The sequence below is a fragment of the Hirundo rustica genome, chromosome 6 (genome assembly GCF_015227805.2).
Source record: "Hirundo rustica isolate bHirRus1 chromosome 6, bHirRus1.pri.v3, whole genome shotgun sequence".
Taxonomy (NCBI): domain Eukaryota; kingdom Metazoa; phylum Chordata; class Aves; order Passeriformes; family Hirundinidae; genus Hirundo; species Hirundo rustica.
In genome coordinates, this window is record NC_053455.1 from 4,064,599 (window position 1) to 4,083,350 (window position 18,752).

Consider the following 18,752-nt stretch of genomic DNA (forward strand, 5'->3'; position numbering starts at 1 on the left):
TTAATAAATAACTATCCGATAACCGATCCCTCCCTCCCAAAACTGCTTCCCCCATCCCCCAGCGCCATCCCTGCCAGAAACTTTCCCTCAGATCTTTGTCCCGCACCGGGCAAAGCCCCGCCGGTACTCGGGGGGTGGGGGGGGTGGGTCCCGGTCGCGTTTATTTGGGGGGGATGAGGAGCGGAATTCCCTGCCCGGATCCCGCATCTCCGCCCTGCCGGGGTGATGCGGGGCTGGGAGTGGGGGTGCTCCTCCTCTCAGCCCCTCCCGTGCGTTAAATTGGCTTTTTGGGGTGTCTGGGTGGGGAGCGCTGGCAGCGGGGACAATGCGGCCGGGGGGGGCCCGGCGGGGCGGGCCGCAGCCTCGGGCCTAATCCCGGCCGTTCCCCCTCCGGCAGCTTTTAATCTCCGCCGGGGGGAGGAGAAGGAAGGGGAAGGTGGAGGGAGGGCGGCGGGGCCGGGGCCGGTGCCCAGCGGCGAGGGCTGCCCGCCCCGAGCGCGGTCCCTCCCCGGCCCCGCCGCAGCTGCCGCCCCCGGGAGGGGAGGGAGGGAGGGAGGAACGGGGGTGCGGCCCCGCACCGGGCACGGAGGGCGGGACAGAGCCCGGCATCTCCCGCCGACAGACAGACAGACGGACAGGGCAGTGCCCGGCATCTCCCACTGACAGACAGGGCAGTGCCCGGCATCTCCCACTGACAGACAGACAGACGGACAGGGCAGTGCCCGGCATCTCCCACTGACAGACAGACAGACGGACAGGGCAGTGCCCGGCATCTCCTGCCGATGGACAGACGGACAGACGGACAGGGCTGTGCCTAGAATGGCTCACAGACAGACGGACAGAGCAGTGTCCGGCATCTCCCACTGACAGACAGACAGACAGATGGACGGGGTTGTCCCCAGCATCTCCTTTCAGACAGACAGACAGACAGACAGACAAGGCTGTGCCCAGCGTCTTCTCACAGACAGACAGATGGACAGGGCAGTGCCCGGCATCTTCTGCCGACAGACAGACCGACAGACGGACATGGCTGAGCCCAGCATCCCCTCTCAGACAGACAGGGCAGTGCCCAACGTCTTCTCACAGGCAGACAGACAGACAGACAGGGCTGTGCTCAGCATCTTCTCACAGACAGACAGACGGACAGGGCTGTACCCAGTGTACCCTCACAGACAGAGCTTTGCTCAGCATCTTACAGACAGACAAATGGACAGGGATGTGCCCAGCATCCCTCCAGACAGACAGACAGATAGACGGACAGGGCTGTGCCCAGCATCCCCACACACGGCAGTGTGTGGCTGCCTTCACAGACAGACAGACAGACAGACAGACAGAGGTTCGGACGGGCAGAGCAATGCCCATCCACGTCTCCCAGACAGACAGACAGACAGACGGACAGACAGCTGTGGCCCAGCAGCCCACACGGAGGAGAGCTGCTCCGGCTGGGGCCGCCCTGGTGAGCAGAGCTGGGAGCAGCCCGGGTGGGGCCAGGTTAATCCCCGGGCAGACAGACAGACAGACAGACAGACGGGGCTGTGCCCCCTCTCCCCGCCCGGCCAGGGGATGCCCGGTTCGATGCCAGGCGCAGCATGGCTGATCCCCGGGACAGGCAGGGCTGGGAACGCCCGGCCGCGCCCCGCCGGACCGACAAACAGCCCAGCACCGCCGGCGGGGGTTCTGCCGGGACAGGTAGGGCCCGACCTGGTCCCACAGGTGGAAAGGAGTTATCGGCTCCGCGACCATGGCAGTGGGGGATTTTCTACCTGTGGAAAAAAAACCCCAAAACTCCATATCGATACGATTTCCTCGGCTGTACGGGCGGGGAGAGGCGGAGCGGCGGGGGCCGCGCTGGCTGTGGCCTTTAGGAACTACCCTGACATCCGCAATCGGAGATAAAAAGAAAGTTCCTGCTGGTTCCCTTCCAGACAAATGAGCCTGGCCGGCTCTCTTTGCTCTCTTTAGCAGCATCTGCCCACCCTCCGCACCTGATTTCTCGCAGGAGCCTTTCATCTCCCTCCCCTGCCTGCTGCCGGAGCCCCGGCTGCTCTGCCCGCGGGATTAACCGTACGGGAGGATGCGAGTTCCCGGGGACTCGGCTGTGCCACCTCCTCCCTGTCACCACCGCTCCCACCGCCCTTCCCGCAGCTCCTGCGCCTCCTCGGAAGGCTGATTGCAGAGGGATTTTTGACGGGAGGAGAGGAATTCCCGGGGCTTTCGGATTCCTGTCTGGAGACAGCCGCGCTAGGGGCTGTCCCCCTCGTTTCTCGAGTCGCGGGTTGGGTCTGGAAAGCAAGAATGAGAACCAGACGCATCGGGGGTTTATGTGGGAATGTGTCTGCCTTCTGTGTTAGTTTTCCCTGCTGTTGGTGTAAGTAAATCTGGTATCAACAGGTTGTTGAGAAGCAAAAATCCCTCCTTTCGTGCACACTCACTGAGATGGGGTCCTTTGGTGGCCGGTTCCTTGGGGAAATAAATGCATTTCTGGGTGGCACTCTGGCCATTCCTCGGCCGTGTCTTGTTCCCACACCCGGCTGTGGCGCAGGGCTCGGATCAGTTGCCTGCATGAAGTTGCCAGGAGCATCCAAGATGTCCTCAGGTCTCTGACACCCCCACTCCAGAGGACTTGCAGGAGATCTGTGCCAGCAGGGGCACCCAGAGACATCTCAGGTGACACTGGACACCTGTATTGAGGCAACAAAGCCACGTTCACTGTCTGAGCTGCTCCAGGCTGTGGTGGTCAGTCCTTCAGGTCCTTTCTGGTGCAAGGTGACGCCGCTGTCTCGGCTTTTTGCATCCACAGGTGAAATGCAGGAGCCTTTAGGCAACACAGTGTTTTCCTGTGATCACTGTCCGTCTCTCAGCGCCTTGCTCAGGTGGACCAGTGAGGATGTAGCAACTTGATTGACGTGGCAAGAGAGGTCTGAGTTCAGGAGGTGCTGACAACCCAGTTAGGGAGAGCAAAACCCTTCTGATGTCCTTCAGCTTGGTCATCCAAAGGGTATTCCTGCTTATTTGTGTCTGCCTAGGGAGTATTTTGGATGTATGGATGTACAAAGTTGAGATCTGGAGAACATCCTCCAGACCCTGAGGTTCTTCTCCTCTTGTGTGCAAACCCAGGGCTGCCAGGACAAGATAACAGATAAAATATGGTGATGGTTGATTTGCAGCTCACTATGGCAAGGATGGGTGAGGAGGGCTGGTTATAGGTGTTCATTTGAAGGGAAAGTCTGTAGCCAAAGCTCTGGCTCATTTTTCTGCTCCAGTTCTCTGGGATTGATGACTTGTGCAAAGACAAACTTCGGGGAGAAGGGAAAGGGCTGAAACTGCTTCTTCAGCCCTGCTCGTGGCTGAGAGGAGGAGGAAGATGGAGCAGTGATGGGGCTGGCACATGTGGGAGTGTGTGTGAGCAGGAGGATGGAGCTGGAGAACTTCAGACTGGACATCAGGAAAAATTTCTTCATGGAAAGGACTTCTAAGCAGTGCAAGGGGCTGCTCAGGGAGGCGGTGGAGTTCCCATCCCTGCAGGTGTCCAGGGAAGGACTCGGTGTGGCACTCAGTGCTCTGGGCTGGGTGACAAGGTGGTGACATTCACAGGTTGATCCTGGGCATCTTTTCCAACCTCAGTAATTCTGTGGTCGTTTTCACTTCACTTTTGTCTCTGGGGAAATGAAGGAAAGCTGCAGCTTCAGCCCCACTTTGGTTCTTGTAGGACTTTTCAGCCCTGCCATATTTTTCTTGTATTGTACTTTGCTTTTGGATGACCTGTCAGATTTTGGACCACCTGTTGGATTTTGGACCACTATTCCAGATTTCCTCCCTGTGCATGGAGCTGAGAGTAGGCTTCTGCAACTCCATAATTAGGACATTTGCTGTGATTTACTCTATAAATTCCATAAATCCACACTGTGTTTGATATCCGGTGAGAAATCTGGAATAAGCTGCAGTATGTCTTTATGTAGCACAGACTGTCACAGGCTATGTCAGCAATTGAAATATTGTATTGAAATGCAACTTTCCAGCATTTTTTTGACATAAGCGTTATCAGGAAATGCAAATTATAGCATATTAGTATAACAATATAATTGCTCAATTCCCCTTAAATCACTGCAGCTCTTTTCTTCAGGAACACTACAAAAGGAAGAAGGTCGATTCCTTTCATATAACTAAGGACTTTTAAACCTTTTTAAAGTGCGCTTTTAATAAAATATATTATTTTCATGCTATCCTCCTGCACTGTAGATAGTTTCAGCCTCTGTGCTCGGATTAATTGTTACAGGAGTTATTATATAAAGCCTATTAGATTAAAAAAGAACTAATATAAACACCACTGGCTGTATTTTACCCTGCCCTTGCCATTCAAAAAAGCTTCCCAGTGGCTGATGTATGAATTATTATCGATGAAACATAGGACTTTTAACACCACATTTTCTGAGTGCACTAAGAGCACAAATCCAAGTCCATTTATTAAAGTAAATAGAAGTCCAAGGTGTTTCTCAAGCAGAAAGGTTAATTTTAATCCCCAAGTGGGCCTTTATTTTGAGGAAAAAATATTTCTGACAAAAAAAATAAATCCCCTGAATATGTTTTTTTTAATGTGACACCGAGCCTTGGAAGCTTGTATATTTTTTACTTCAAATGTGACCATCTCCTCAAACCTGCCCATTACTCAAAATCTGGAAGGAAAGATCAGTCTGGAATGGAAGTGGCAAAATCATTTTGAGAAACACAGTTGGACAGCTTGGAAAAATGTGGACAAGGACATTGTGGATTGGGAAAAAATGTTGACCAGTAATCAGGCATTTATGGTTGAGCCAGTGAGAGAAGGTGATGCTGAACGAAACTCCACTTATTTCTCTGTATACTATGAAATACTTCAATTATCATTAATTATTAATTTAATCTGGCATTGGAACTTCCTGCCAGTACTAATGAATTCATTCTCACCACACCTGGTGACAGAGGGATGTTTTCTCTCCAGTTTTCAGGGGAGGAACTGCCCCTTAAGTGAAGGTCAAGCAAAGAGCGTGTGGGAGGACCGGTCTGGTTCCTCACCTCCCTTTCACAGACACACTGACATCCCTTTCTCAAGCTTCAAAATCCAATGAAGTAACACCCTCAGCATCTTCCAGACGAGGAATTTCAAACTACACTTCTACAGTCCTGGAAAAAGCATAATTTAGGTGGTTTAGAGACAAATGAGCAACTCCACATGATGTCCCAGAGTGCTAAATTTCGCTCAGGTTTAACCAAAGGACGTGTAAAAACTCATGTGGCTGCACATCTGAGGCAGATCAGGAGTGCAAACGTCCTTGTTCCAAAAGCCAGCCTCACAAACACTGCCAAGAGCTGCTTTTGCAGGCACAGTGGGATTTTTGGGATTGTCCTGCGCAGGGCCAGGAGCTGAACTCATTGATCTTTGTGGGTCCCTTCCAGCTCAGGATATTCCACGACTCTGCGGTGAGCCCAAACGGGAGCTCTGCCACACACCCGGACCACGCAGCTTCGTTCGGCTGCTCGCCTTCATCAGGACCTCACTGGGAGCCAAACTGCAGGTTTATTCCCTGGAAACTTCTCACTTTGCAAAAGATGGAGGAATATTGAGGGACCTGCCCAGATTTGTTCCTTAGGATGTCTGGGCATCCTCCTGCCTTAGCACCTGGAATCCAGCACACAGGGTGTCTTGGGTTATATGAATTAAGAGCCTTGTGTGTTTTTTCCTTTCACTGAAATGTTTTCATTTTCCTTTTGTGCACAGAAATCATCAATGTCCCTGTGGGGAAAGTGGAAAAGGGCCTGGAGGTTGGTTTCTCAGGGAATATGGCAGCAGTGGTTGTGCTTCCTTTTACAGACAGGATTTTGCCCTGTGTGAGGCTTGGGAGAGGAAAGGTGAGACTAGATTCCAAATTTGTTAAAACCAACAAAAATATTACAACATGGATCATGAAATTCCAGTTGTTTGTCCCAAAGGAATACTTACAAATCCATCAAATTTCAGTTGGCATTTTGATTATTCTGTGTGTCCTCACTCTTGTGGTAAAAGCAGCTTTCATACTTACATTTCCTTTTTTAAAAATTATTTTATTATTTTTATCACCTTTAAGGCAGCAAATCCTCCCTACTGAATCCTTATAAAGATCTTAAACCACCCGGGAATGGTTCTCGCTCACAAAATCCTCCTCATGTGATGCCCCTGCGTGGTCACCTGGCTGACAGCTGGGATTTCCCTTCTCTATGCACACAACTTTCAGCCTGAACTTCTTCACAAAGTCTTTGGATCTGTTTGGATCTTTCTTAGAAATCTCATCCAGTACCAAACCATTCATCTGCTCCAGACTTGACTTTCCAACTTTTTCTTCTCTGCAGTTGCAGAAAGGACTTGTCTGGCTGGTGGAAAGGTCGGTGCATTAATCCTAAATCCTTTGGCGGGGTTTTCAGCACCCTACACGTAGAACTGGGGGGAAAATGTGTTTTCCTTTTGGTGACTGAGGCAGAAAACTGTCGGGATAAAAGTGGACTATACAGAGCTGAAAACAGATTTTTTTTTTTTTTTTTCAGATTTTACAGGTAATCTAAAACCCCTTGGAAATGTGATTTTGAATCAGTCACAGACATTGTGCTTAGCTGACATGAAGTATTTTATTTTTAGGCTATTTTACTCATTTAAAAGCTCAATTTAGTGTTGTTTTTTTTTTTTTTTTTTTTTTTTTTGTTGTTGTTTTGGTTTTTTTTGTTTTTTTTTGTTTTTTCTTTTTTTTTTTTTTAAGAGGAAAGTGCTGTTTTAAAATAATAATTAAAAAAATCAGTTTAGGAGAAGTAAAAAAAAAATCACCAAACAAAACTAAAAACCACACATACTAACTACAAGCATTTTTTGAAAGCAAGCCTTCCTTAAAAGAACATGCAAAGGAATGAAGAGTTTCTTATTTCCCAAATATCCCCCATACTCACAAACAGTTTTGAGTGGCATGACACTCAAATTTTCAGTGAACTTGCCCTCTATTAAAAACCAAAATAATAGCTTACTTCTCCCCACCTGCTGTGGCATCCCTTAATTCCTTAATTGCTTTAATACAAACAGGTTTGGGTTGTGTTTATACTAATTTTTTTTTAAAAAAATGTGGAATATTGTGCACATCTGATGGTTTCACTGGTGGGGAGTGGCTCAGGGAGGAGGGGAGCAGGTGTGAGTAAAACACCTCATCCCTGCTCAGAGCCTGGCATCCAGCAGCATCCCTCCCAGCACCCCTGGAACCACCACCACCTGCAGACAGCACAGGGAAGGAGGTATTTACCTGCCCAAAAGTGAACAGACAAAGCTTTTTTGGGAAAAAAGCTAAAAGAGAAAATCAGGAGATATTTTGATTAACTAAATATTTATAGAAAAATGTTAAACATCAGGCAGGTTCTTTGCTAACACAACACCCCGATGCTCATCCTTAAATCCACAGGTGCATCCCTTTTGCTCATCCCTCCGCATGGATGAGAGACGTGGCTCATGGGGCACGGATTTCCACTTCAGAAATTCCGAAATGCGCTGGTTTGGTGGCAGCAGCAAGCAGAGGAGAGCACGTGCAAGCGGAGGCCACCAGCAGTGGGGTTTGGGCAGGGACATTCACGTCCCCTCAAAGGCAAACGTGACTGAGACGAGGACAGAGCGACCCACAGAGCCCCTCAAGCCTTTTTCCCACGTGACAAAGCCAGGGGCGACTCTGGTGTGATCCATGAGGACACCAGTTCCACTTGCCAGGGAGCCAGATGCTGCTGCTTGGAAAACTCTTGTCCACAGCTTGAGCTGGGCTCCTGTGATTGCTGTCCAAGGAGCGTGGAGGGCTGGGATGACTGGGATCCCACCATCATCTCTCCCCCTCCTGATAAGTTAAAGCCATAAAAACAAAAATAAACCCATCAAGTACAGATTTTATGCCTCCCCTCGTTGCAATTAAACATCTTAAAAAGCACAACAAAACCCATTGCAGTAGAATGAAAAAAATACTGCAAAATTATGGCATTGGAAGTCACCCCCTACAAACCCCAAACCTCTGTGTTCTTCTGGTAGCTGAACATCGAGATGAAACCAATCTTTTCTTTCTGATGACAGCAGTTAGGACATAAGTAGCTGTGTTAATTAATCAGTTCATGTAATAAACCCATCCTCAGGTTGGCTCTAACGGGGGGGTGGGAGCCCCTTCTCATCACACTCCCCTGAGTGGGACCACACTGAGAATATCTCCAGTGCTCCAAATTGGTGGAAAACATTTTCAGAACACTTTGACCCTGTGCATCCTTAGCTAGAACTCCCTGATTTCAGCTCATGTGAAGCGACTTTTTTTGGCACCGTTGGGATGCTGGATGAGATCTGGCAACACGAAGTTGAGTTTGAGTGCAAATTTGACACCTCTTTCAAAGCAAAACTCTGGCTATGTTTGGAACGGGTTGTGTTTGGCACACCAGGGTCCAGTTGTGCAGCAGCTGTGGGGTACACAGCCAAGACAGGTGGATCAGGCTCTAGGTGTCCACAGTTCCTCTTCCATCGCCTCCCATGTTATTTTTCCAGCTATGGAGAGCTCACCTACTCCTGTGGCTGGCACATCTTGCCTTGCTCAGCCCTGGTTTTATTTTTAAGTTGAGTTGTACTCGCTGAGTGCTTGAAGAAAGGAAAGGAAAGGAAAGGAAAGGAAAGGAAAGGAAAGGAAAGGAAAGGAAAGGAAAGGAAAGGAAAGGAAAGGAAAGGAAAGGAAAGGAAAGGAAAGGAAAGGAAAGGAAAGGAAAGGAAAGGAAAGGAAAGGAAAGGGAAAGGGAAAGGGAAAGGGAAAGGGAAAGGGAAAGGGAAAGGGAAAGGGAAAGGGAAAGGAGCGCGAAATTTCCTTGTGAGCAAGACAAGCTTAATTCCACTTAGAACATTTTCCAAGACAGAATTGAAACTAAAGCACAACATAAGGTAAAATTACTGCACTCGTTAGAATTTGCTGTTGTTGGGCTGCTACCTGCGCACTCAGCCCAGCAGCTTTCCAAGCAATCAAGTGTTCCTCGATTTTGAATAAACCCAGGATCCTTCCCTGTCATTATTTCTGCTGGGTTTGGTCATTGTTCACCTCTGACTGGGCTGAGCTCATGGATATGGCCAGTGTTGAACCCGACCTGTTGCCTATCTCCGTGCTGTGGACTAAGAGCAAAAAGGGAAGGAAAATAAAGCTCCAGCTGTCTTAGGAGAATTTGGAGTCTTTAAATGGAAGGCAGTGGTGAAACTTCCACTCTTTTCATCTGGAAGAAGTGCAGAGGTAACTGTAAGAGAGTGCAGTGCTTATTTTTCAACTCTCTCTGCTTTGGGGACAGCAAGTGTTCTTTGTCAGGCTGATTTTTTTGGTGCTTCAAGGTCTGTTCCCTGAGTTGTGACTCTTTTTTGGGGGGGTCCTCTAAGCCGAGAAGCTGTCTGGATTTAAGGTGTTGTATTACACCATAGATTCTATTTTTGTGGCAGATTTCAGTACCTCATACCCCTGGTCAGTGAGGCAAAACCATGAAGAATGGGAGCTATGGCCTGGAGGGGGAATGTTGCACAAGGAATAGCTTTTCCATCCATATTTATTTATGATCAGATGTGGGGTGGGGGTAACACATTTAAAAGGAAATGGTTTGTGCTTTTAATAAGGCTCTTCACTTACAGCTATTCTGATCTAACTCTTGCATTACCCACTGCTTTTTCCTTACAGTGTTGTGGCTTTATGGTCTGCTGGCTCACAGACATGTATCTTCTTCATTACTTTAAAAACCTGATTGCTTTACAGCAATCTTTCTGTGGATGAAAAATGAATGTTGTTTCCATTTGCTTTTATATCCCTGTATATAAAACACAAAAGCCTTGCTGTTATTCATTTAATATGGAGAGCCTCTTAAAATGGCCCAAGCATCATCTGTTTTATTAGTGCCTGCTTGATAAAGCCTCCACATCCCACAGTTAGTTTGCTTCTGAGGATAAGACTTCACAATATGCACTGAGATTTTGATAAAATCTCATCAAAGCCTGCTAAAAGATCTTTATCTATTTTGATTGGCTTGATTACATTGATTAATGAAACACTGGAGGATTTTATGTGATGGGATTAAATAATGCAATTAGTTTTAATAATTTCTCTAAAAAATAGAATTAGGTGGGAACAAAAGGGGAAAAAAGAGAGCAATGTTCTGCGCGCTGTGTTCATGATAAAGTCGTAATTCTTTGCTTTGCCCCTTGGAACAGTGGCATTTCGCAGACCTCAGATGAAGGAATGCTCAGGAGGAGATACAAGTGAAGAGGTTAATATTGGGGTGAATCTTAACTCGCCAGGGTTTTACAGGCTGGCTCTCGTGCCAGTGTTGTTGGCACACTGAAGGTGTTGTTTTCCTGCTTTGGCCTCCTCCTTGTTCGCCTCTGGTTGTTTACAGGAGAAATGGGGTTCTGGACGAGAAGAAAACTTGCATAATTTTAGTGGGTTAAGAATATTCAGGAACTCACAGCAAAAATCTGAGGTTCTGTGTAGAGGATCTACACAGGAGCTGGAGAGAGACCTTGGGGAAGGGTGTAGAGGGACAGGACACTGAGGAATGGCTTCAAACTGCCAGAGGGCAGGAAAGGATGGGACATGGTGGGATATTGGGAGGGAATTCCTGTCTGGGAGGGTGGCGAGGCCCTGGCACAGGGTGCCCAGAGAAGCTGTGGCTGCCCCTGGATCCCTGGACGTCTCCAAGGCCAGGCTGGATGGGGCTTGGAGCAACCTGGGCTAGTGGAAGATGTCCCTGCCCATGGCAGGGAGTTGGAATGGGATAACCCTAAAGGTCCATTCCATGATTCTGTGAGGGTGGATGGTAACTCTTCAGCCATGCCCGTGTTTGCACAGACATGCTTTGTTATCATGACAGTGTGAAACAGTTCAGCCAAGCTGCCCACGACAGCCAGCCCTTAGTTCCCAGTGCAAGGAGTGGGGAGAGGAAGTGATAATTTAGAAATGTCCCTATCATGTCCTGTCTGAGGACAGTGCCCAGCTCCTCTGCGTTCACTGAGCTGGAGGTTGAGAGCTTCAAATTCCTTATCATTGTCCAAAACTTAAATGTTGCTAAAGATGTTTAAGGAATAGAATCTCATGATGGTTTAGGTTAGAGGAGCCCTCTAAGATCTCCAAGTCCAGCCATCCTCCCAGAATTGCCAATGCCACCCCTAACCCGTGTCCCCAGGTGTCACATCCAGACCTCTTTCATGAATCTTTCCATGGATGGAGATTCCACCACTGCTCTGGACACCCTGTTCCAATGCTTGACAACCCTTCTGGTGGAGAAATTTTTCTTAATATCCAGACTAAACCTTCCTTGGCACAACCCGAGACTGTCCCCTCTCCTCCTGTCCCCGTTCCCTGGGAGCAGAACCCGATCCCCCCCTGCAGTTCCCTCCTGTCAGGGAGCTGTGCAGAGCCACAGGACTCCCCCTGAGCCTCCTTTCCTCCAGGCTGAGACCCTTTCCCAGCTCCCTCAGCCTCTCCTGGTGCTCCAGACCCTTCCCCAGCTCTGTTCCCTTCTCTGGACCAGCTCCAGCTCCTCAACATTTTTATTGCGAGGGTCCCCAGGACTGGAGGTGCCCCAGCAGAGGGGACAATCCCTGCCCTGGTCTCTCTGGCCACCCTGTTGCTGTCACAAGCCAGGACAGTCCCAGACATTAGCAGAGGAGGTGTGGTCAGGGCTCCCCTTCCTTTGTTCCTCATTTCCCTGGCTTTACAGCAGCTGGGCTGATGTTTGCCCGGTGTTTAAGGGTTCAGGATTGTCCAACTGCCTCTGGTGATGCATCCTGGAGATCCTGTGGGCCGGTGGCAACACAAATGCAGAGTGTCATTGCTGGGGTTTGAGGTCTTACCAACATTTCCCACACCTAGAATATCAATCCTAATTGCCATTTATTTTTCTTCTCATCTAGCTGTATCTCTATATCTTGTTTACTGTCACTCTGCACTAAGCTGTTACTTCAAAGCATTTGCCTTGAATAATCACAATCAGTAAACTGCATAACAGCTTTGTTAAATACACTGCCTCTTCCCTCACAGTGTCATTCCTGGGAAGAAAAGACAAGCAGGAGCTGTGCATGTTGAATCCAGATCTGATTTCAGAGATAGCAAGCAGCTAAATTGTGTACGCTCTGTGTTTAGAGAAGTTTGGGACTACATTTTTTTTTTTTTTTTAATTTGGGATGGCCTTTGTTCAGAAGCAAGTCCTGAGTGAACCAGTTCCTAAATTCTGGCACCAGGAGATATATAGAAACCTCACAATCCCTAAATGGGAGGGTGAGAATGATGTGGGATTTCTTTTCATAAGCAAAAGTTCTCTTAGCATGTGAAAAATTGGCTCTGTGCTGCAAAACCCACCACTTGCAGACTGATAGAACAGGCTAAGAGCAGACTCTGCAAGTGTCATCCCTTCAGGGCTGTCAATGAAGAAAAATATTCATCTCCTGAGGCTCTGTCACAGAGCAAATATATTAACTAGTGAAAATAAATCATATTCTTTCTAATAAAATATTCAGTTGCTTGTTTGTTCTAACAAATACAAGAAATGGAGATTTAATCAAGGAAAACAAGACTTTCCATCAGACCACAAGGTATTCTTGGCTTGAAGTCTGCTAATATGCTTGAATAATTCTGGTAATAGTAAAACTGAGCTGCCCAGAGAGGGCAGCTCTTATGCTGATTTAGAGTCACAGCATTTGGGGAGAAAAAGAAATAGCCAAATTAGCTCCTCAAAATCATAATTTATGAAAGCCTTGCTAATGTCTCGTCTTGGAGCCCGATAGAGACATGTTTCAGGTTTCTGCTCTGTTTATTTGTTTGGAAAAGCAGACGTGGTAATAAATTGGTCAGTAATCACAGCAGAGAGAGGACTCAACCTGGCTGGGAGTTCTCATGATGATCGCTGTCTAGGAGAGAAATTTCCCTCCTTCCACATATCAGTGCTTCACATTTTCCTCATCACGCGGAATTCCTTTCATCCAGACAGACTAACATGGACTCTCAGACTGGTAATTGGCACACACAGATACAAACCCCCTCTGTCTTTCCCCCCAAACCCCAATCCCCTTGCCAAACCCAGCGTTGTTCCAACCCATTGCTTGAACTGACTGGAAAGCCTCCACCAAAGTTTTCATGAATAACATTGCTATTTTTGGAACCAATCCAGAGCCAGTTTGAAGATAATAGGAACACTGAGTACTAAATAACACACTGACAGAAGACATGACACCATGCTGGCAGAAGACATGTGTGCATGACTTTTATAGTAACCAGGGCACTCATGGCTTGGGAGTCAGAGAACAGCAGAGGAAACTATTGGGAAAAAAAGCCAATTTTTTATATTTCATGGCTGTAGCTGGAGAACATCACGTGCATTACAGGAGAGAGCTGGTGTCCTTCACAAAAAGCCACTGTGCAGAAGCTGGATATGGGTCTCCCTGTTATTTGATAATCAGAAGTCATGTGGGTTTTCCTGATATAGATATTGGATAGGAAATTCTGCCAAAAGCATCAGCTCTGAAAATTAACAATGATGGATGGTGTATAAAGGCAATTGATAGACTTCAGAATCATCACACGATGGAAAGAGAACACGACCATCTCCACCTCTTCAAGTTATTTAGAATGTCTGATTTTCCCCTATTTGCTAGTCTTTAATCTATGGCCCATGGGATTCTGCATGTCCCACTTCATAGCCAGAGAATATCCAAGCGACCTTCCAATGTATTAGCTCAACCAAAATTTCAAGTTAAAGTAATTGACCGGGGGGGGGGGGTTGGGGGGGGGGGTGGGAAGAGGCTTAGCCATAGTGTTTTTTGGAATCTGTATCTCAGCTGGGAAACCCTCAAGAGAAACACAAGACTTTGGAGCAAGCCATTCCCAAAGATGATGTATTTTAGGTACTTTCAGGCTAAGGAGTTCAGCTGGAGGCAGTGGCAGGTCAGAGGCTGAGGTCATGTTCTTGAATTACAGCCTGGTCAGTGATTACTTAATATTGTATCTTCACAGATAGGAGTAAAACAAGAGACACAAAAAGGAAAAATACCTCAAAGTAGTGGACTGTCAGTTCTCTTGCAGGAAAAATCCTGGGACTGTGGCCTGGCTTGAAGCTGGGCGTTGCACAAATACTTGGACGGGCCTGGAAGGCTTTTCGCATTGCTAGGCCCAGACCAAGCTGAGGGAAGGGCCTTGTTTTTAAAGATCCCTGGCTCCCAAACTCCACATTCTGTTGTAGGAGAGGTGCTTTGTGATGTCCACTGGCTCCTGGTGCCAATTGGGCTGTGATGGGGTGGGCCATGAGGGAGGATTGTGTCCCACTGGTGTCCCTTTGCTGGCACTGTGACGGTGAGGGGGCTGAGGAGGGAGAACACTTCACCGTGGCGTGGAGCTCCTTTATCTTTTATTGCTTGTACAGGATCAAGCACTTTCACTTCACCGGGAGATTATTTCTGTTTGAAGCCTTAACCATACACTGTAACGCTCAGATATAAAAAGGGCACGGAAGGCAAAGCATGGAGGAATTAAATTATATATTATATATGCGTGCAACCGAACGAGCCTTGCGTGAGCCCCGTGTTAGCTGTGAATATCTGTTCCACTTCATGAAAGCCCTTTCCTCTGTTTATCACTGTTTTCTAGTGATATCAGTGGGTGTTTGTGCACACTGTCTGGAAGAGGACTGAATTCTGCAGCATTTTCTCAGACAAAACCCCCAGCCAGGAGCAAAGGCTCTGATGACAGTCAAGAAACATCTCTATTCACAAGCACTCTTTACAGGTGATTGCTTATGTATTAGAGATGCAAATGAGGGTTTTGTTTCAAATGAGGTAAATCTAAGATTAAACTCCCATCGAAGAGTAAATGTTCCCTTTACCTTTCATGTGTAGTAGCTTGAAAGAGCCTACACAACAATAAATTGCATTACAGAAGCTCCCACTGACACGACCATATGTTAGCAGTCTCTGTTTTGAAGTGTTACAGCTCGGTTGTAAGAATTTGCTGTGGAATGAAATTTGGCAGTCTCTGCTGGGTAGTTAAATTTTGAAATGGAGCTACAAATGCATCCATCCCAATTCCTCATGAGCCATCCCAGAAAGGGCAGAGTAGGAAAGAGCAAAGCAGGTTGAATTTGAGTTTGGCACTTGCAAAACTATAAACGACGTGGCGAAGTGAAAATGTGTGTGGTGGTAACACCCACTCTGAGCCCCTCTGCCCTTCAGGAAAATGTTAAAAAACGAGCTGTAAACCATAACGAGGGGAAGGGCTGCCTTCTGGCACTGCAGCCTCAGCAGGTTGCAGCTCCTGAGGCTGTGGGAAGACGATGACCTGTGGTATTCGGGAACATGATCAACTTGCAATGCAAGCCCCGTGAAAAGGGGGGGTGAAAAGAGAAAGGCTCAGAGTTGAGGAGCAAGCAGACTGTTGTTGCTTGATGGGTTTTGTCTTTTTTTCCCCTAAGTCCTGAGTCATGCTGCCTTCCCATTCTCAGTTCTTGGCTATGAGGAAAATGGACAAACTTCCCATCTGGAGCAGCTGCCCAGCTGTGCTGGGTGTCCGCGGGGGAAGAAAGACTGGAGTAGAAGCTTGTAATAAAACTGCTTAAAGAGAGAGAGGAGTGAGGAACATCAACCTCTCTCTTTACAGCATTTATATTCATTATTGGGTTTTAGTGCCTTTTTAGGGGACTGGGCTGTTGCTGATTTGAGATCAGGCAAGCTCAGCCCCTTCACTAAACACAGTTGGGCTCCATTGGACAGGATAAATATTCACATCTGCACAGTGAGAATCTGTGCCTTCTTTCAGCCTAGCTGGAGGTACTTACGAAATTATGGAAGGTGAGCCTTGAAGGGGGGTCAGGGTGCTCCTGCTCCACCCTCTTACAGATCACAGAATCCTGGAAGGTTTGAGTTGAAAGGGGCATTAATGACCATCTATTTCCAAGTGCCTTGTCATGGGATACCTTCCACTGTCCCGGGTTGCTCCAATTCCGGTCCAACCTGGCCTTGGACACTTCCAGGGATGGGTCAACCACAGCTTCTCTGGGCCCCATGTACCAGGGCCTCACCACTTTCCGAGGGAAGAATTCCTTCCCAATATCCCATCTGAACCTACTCTCTGTCAGTTTAAAGCCATTACTCCTTGTCCTTTCAATCAGTTTTGAATTTAGTCAGTGCTCTGGATGGTATGGGTGAATTTCTGGCAGGAGGGCTTCTTTCTTGACCACCTTCTGAAGATATCAGTTATCTTGGTCTTGTTCCTGCTTTTGGTCCAGAAAATCTGTTTACTTGGTACCATTTGGATATTCCTTGCTGGAAGATTTTAAAAACCTCACAAACCATCAGGCATGCGACCAAAGCAGCGAATTTTGTTCGCAGAGAGTCCCAATAGATCACTTCAAACAAGGAACTAGAGAAAGACATCTGTAAAACATGTTTCAGGCTCTGGATGGGCTGACTTATCCTGTGGATGTGCTCCTTCCTGGCTGCTGACTTCTCAGAGGATGCAGAGAGACTCTTGAGTGTCCTGCTCGGACAATAAAAATGGGTAGGATGGGTCAAAATATGAGCAAATTCTCTGAACCCATCTGGGAAGGCTGTACAGAGACATGAGCTGAAACTTTTGTGTCTACCTTTACCACAAACCCTGCTTTTCTCCGCTGAGCAGTCTCCTGAGTTGCTTCACAGGGATCATCCAGCGTGTTGTATGAAAAGTAAAGAAATTAAATAGCAAGCGTTCCACTTGACCGAAAGGTCAAAGTCTCGGCGATTAAAACGCTTTGTTATTTTAAGATCAGGGAATGTCACATAACCATTATATATAAATGGCAAAGCTTCTGTGTGTGCTGACTGCTGAAGAGCCTTGCTCACTCTGTCCTTGGGGGTGCCAGATGAATCCTCTTTCCTGAAGCAGTTCCCACATCCTACAAATAGTTCTTCACGGATGGCAGGCAAAGAAACCCGTGCAGCCAGAGAGATTCAACACCCTTGGTACAATCACAGAATGGTTTGGACTGCAAGGGACCTTAAAGATCATCCAGTTCCAACCCCCTGCCCTGGGCAGGGATGCCAGCCACAGCTTCCCTTTTCCAGTTTTGTGTGTGCAGTGCTGGAATTCTTGCACTGCTGTTCTTGTAGTGTTCTGTGCTGTTTCCTCTTCTCGTTCCCTCTAAGTTAAAAATACCAAAATTCACATAAAATATGCAAATTTTTGTTCTGGAAATGCCCCACTCCTTTCAAGTGGATGTCCAGTGGTTGGGGCCATGCAGCTGTCATGCTTTAGGAAAGGTGTTCTCCAATTCAGTGTCCCCACCCTCCAAATTGCACCTGCTCTCTCCTGCTCCCCTATTTCCCCCCCACCCCTCCATTGCAGCAGGATGAGGAGGAGAATTGGAGGCACAAATATAAAGATCACGGGTTGAGGTGAGAACTATTTACTGGAAGCAGCAATGAGATAAGAAAACAAACATTATTAAATGAGAGAGGGTCCAAGAAAAGACTCACACAGAAACCCCTCTGATAATAAACAATACCGGACAGTTCCCTCTGCCATGAGAGAGAACCTGTTCTCCTTGGAAGAGAATCCCTTTCCCCTGGCCCCATCAATGAGTGAGGTGGCACAGAATAACCTCTGGATCCTGGCCATGCCCCTCCTGCCTACTGCCAAAAATTAACCCTGTCCTGACCAGAACCAAGACAACAGCCAACCCAAGCCTGGCTTTGTCTTGATTTTGACTGGACTTTGCAGATCGGCTGAGTAGGAACTGAAATGTCTCTGACCCACGCAGTGCTGGGATACAACTGTGAGACATAAATAAATGCCCACAGAAAGCTGGGATGATATACTTAGCTTTTGCTTCTATCTTTCCACATCAGGGAAATAATAGGAAGGGGTGTCAGTGGATTAATGAAGTATTTATTTTATTTGACAGTTTGCAAATATCGTTATAGAGGTGGATCATGCTGCTCTGGACTTTAGGTGGTGTTAGATTTGGCTTTAAATAATGAAGTCCAGGACACTGATGGATGAGAATGAGAAAAGGTCAGGAAGGTCATTTACAGTTAAAATAAATACCTTGAAGTTCAGATAATTCATAATCCTGGCCCTCAAATCCTGCCTGTTATAGAAATGTATTTAACAATAATACTGACCTGAAATAAACTCTTTGAATTAACTGCTTTTTTCAAGTGTGTCAGACAGAGCTGGAAATTCAGGGAGGATGAGGTCTGAGGTCCCAACTAAACAGTTTCTATCTGCTGGTATCCCCTAACACACCCTGGGATGCCTTCTTTTAATGATAAAATGCTTCTTTTTCAATTCTACATGCATTTCTTCCTCAATGGATTCTTGAAATTGAACTTAATCTTCTGCTGTGAAGAAGATATCAGAAGGGTCAATGAAAGAAGAGAAAAATTATATTTTCACATGCTTTTTTTTTATATGAATAAACACGTACAAAGCCTTATAGCCTGGCCAGAATAGAGCTGTGGGGAGATGCTGAACTCTCCTCCTTTCTCTCTGCATTCCCATCCCACGCTTTATTTTCCCTTCTGCTTAGGGGGAAGAGATACAAAAAGAGTAATTTGTCCTCTGCATGCTGTTTTGAGAGTTGAGGGAGTGTCTTGACTCGCTCACGAAATGATGAATTATAGATTCATTGAGCAATAGGGCTGGAAGATACCTCTGAGACCTCCAGTGCTGGAAATTGCACCGTCTCACCAGATAATCTGT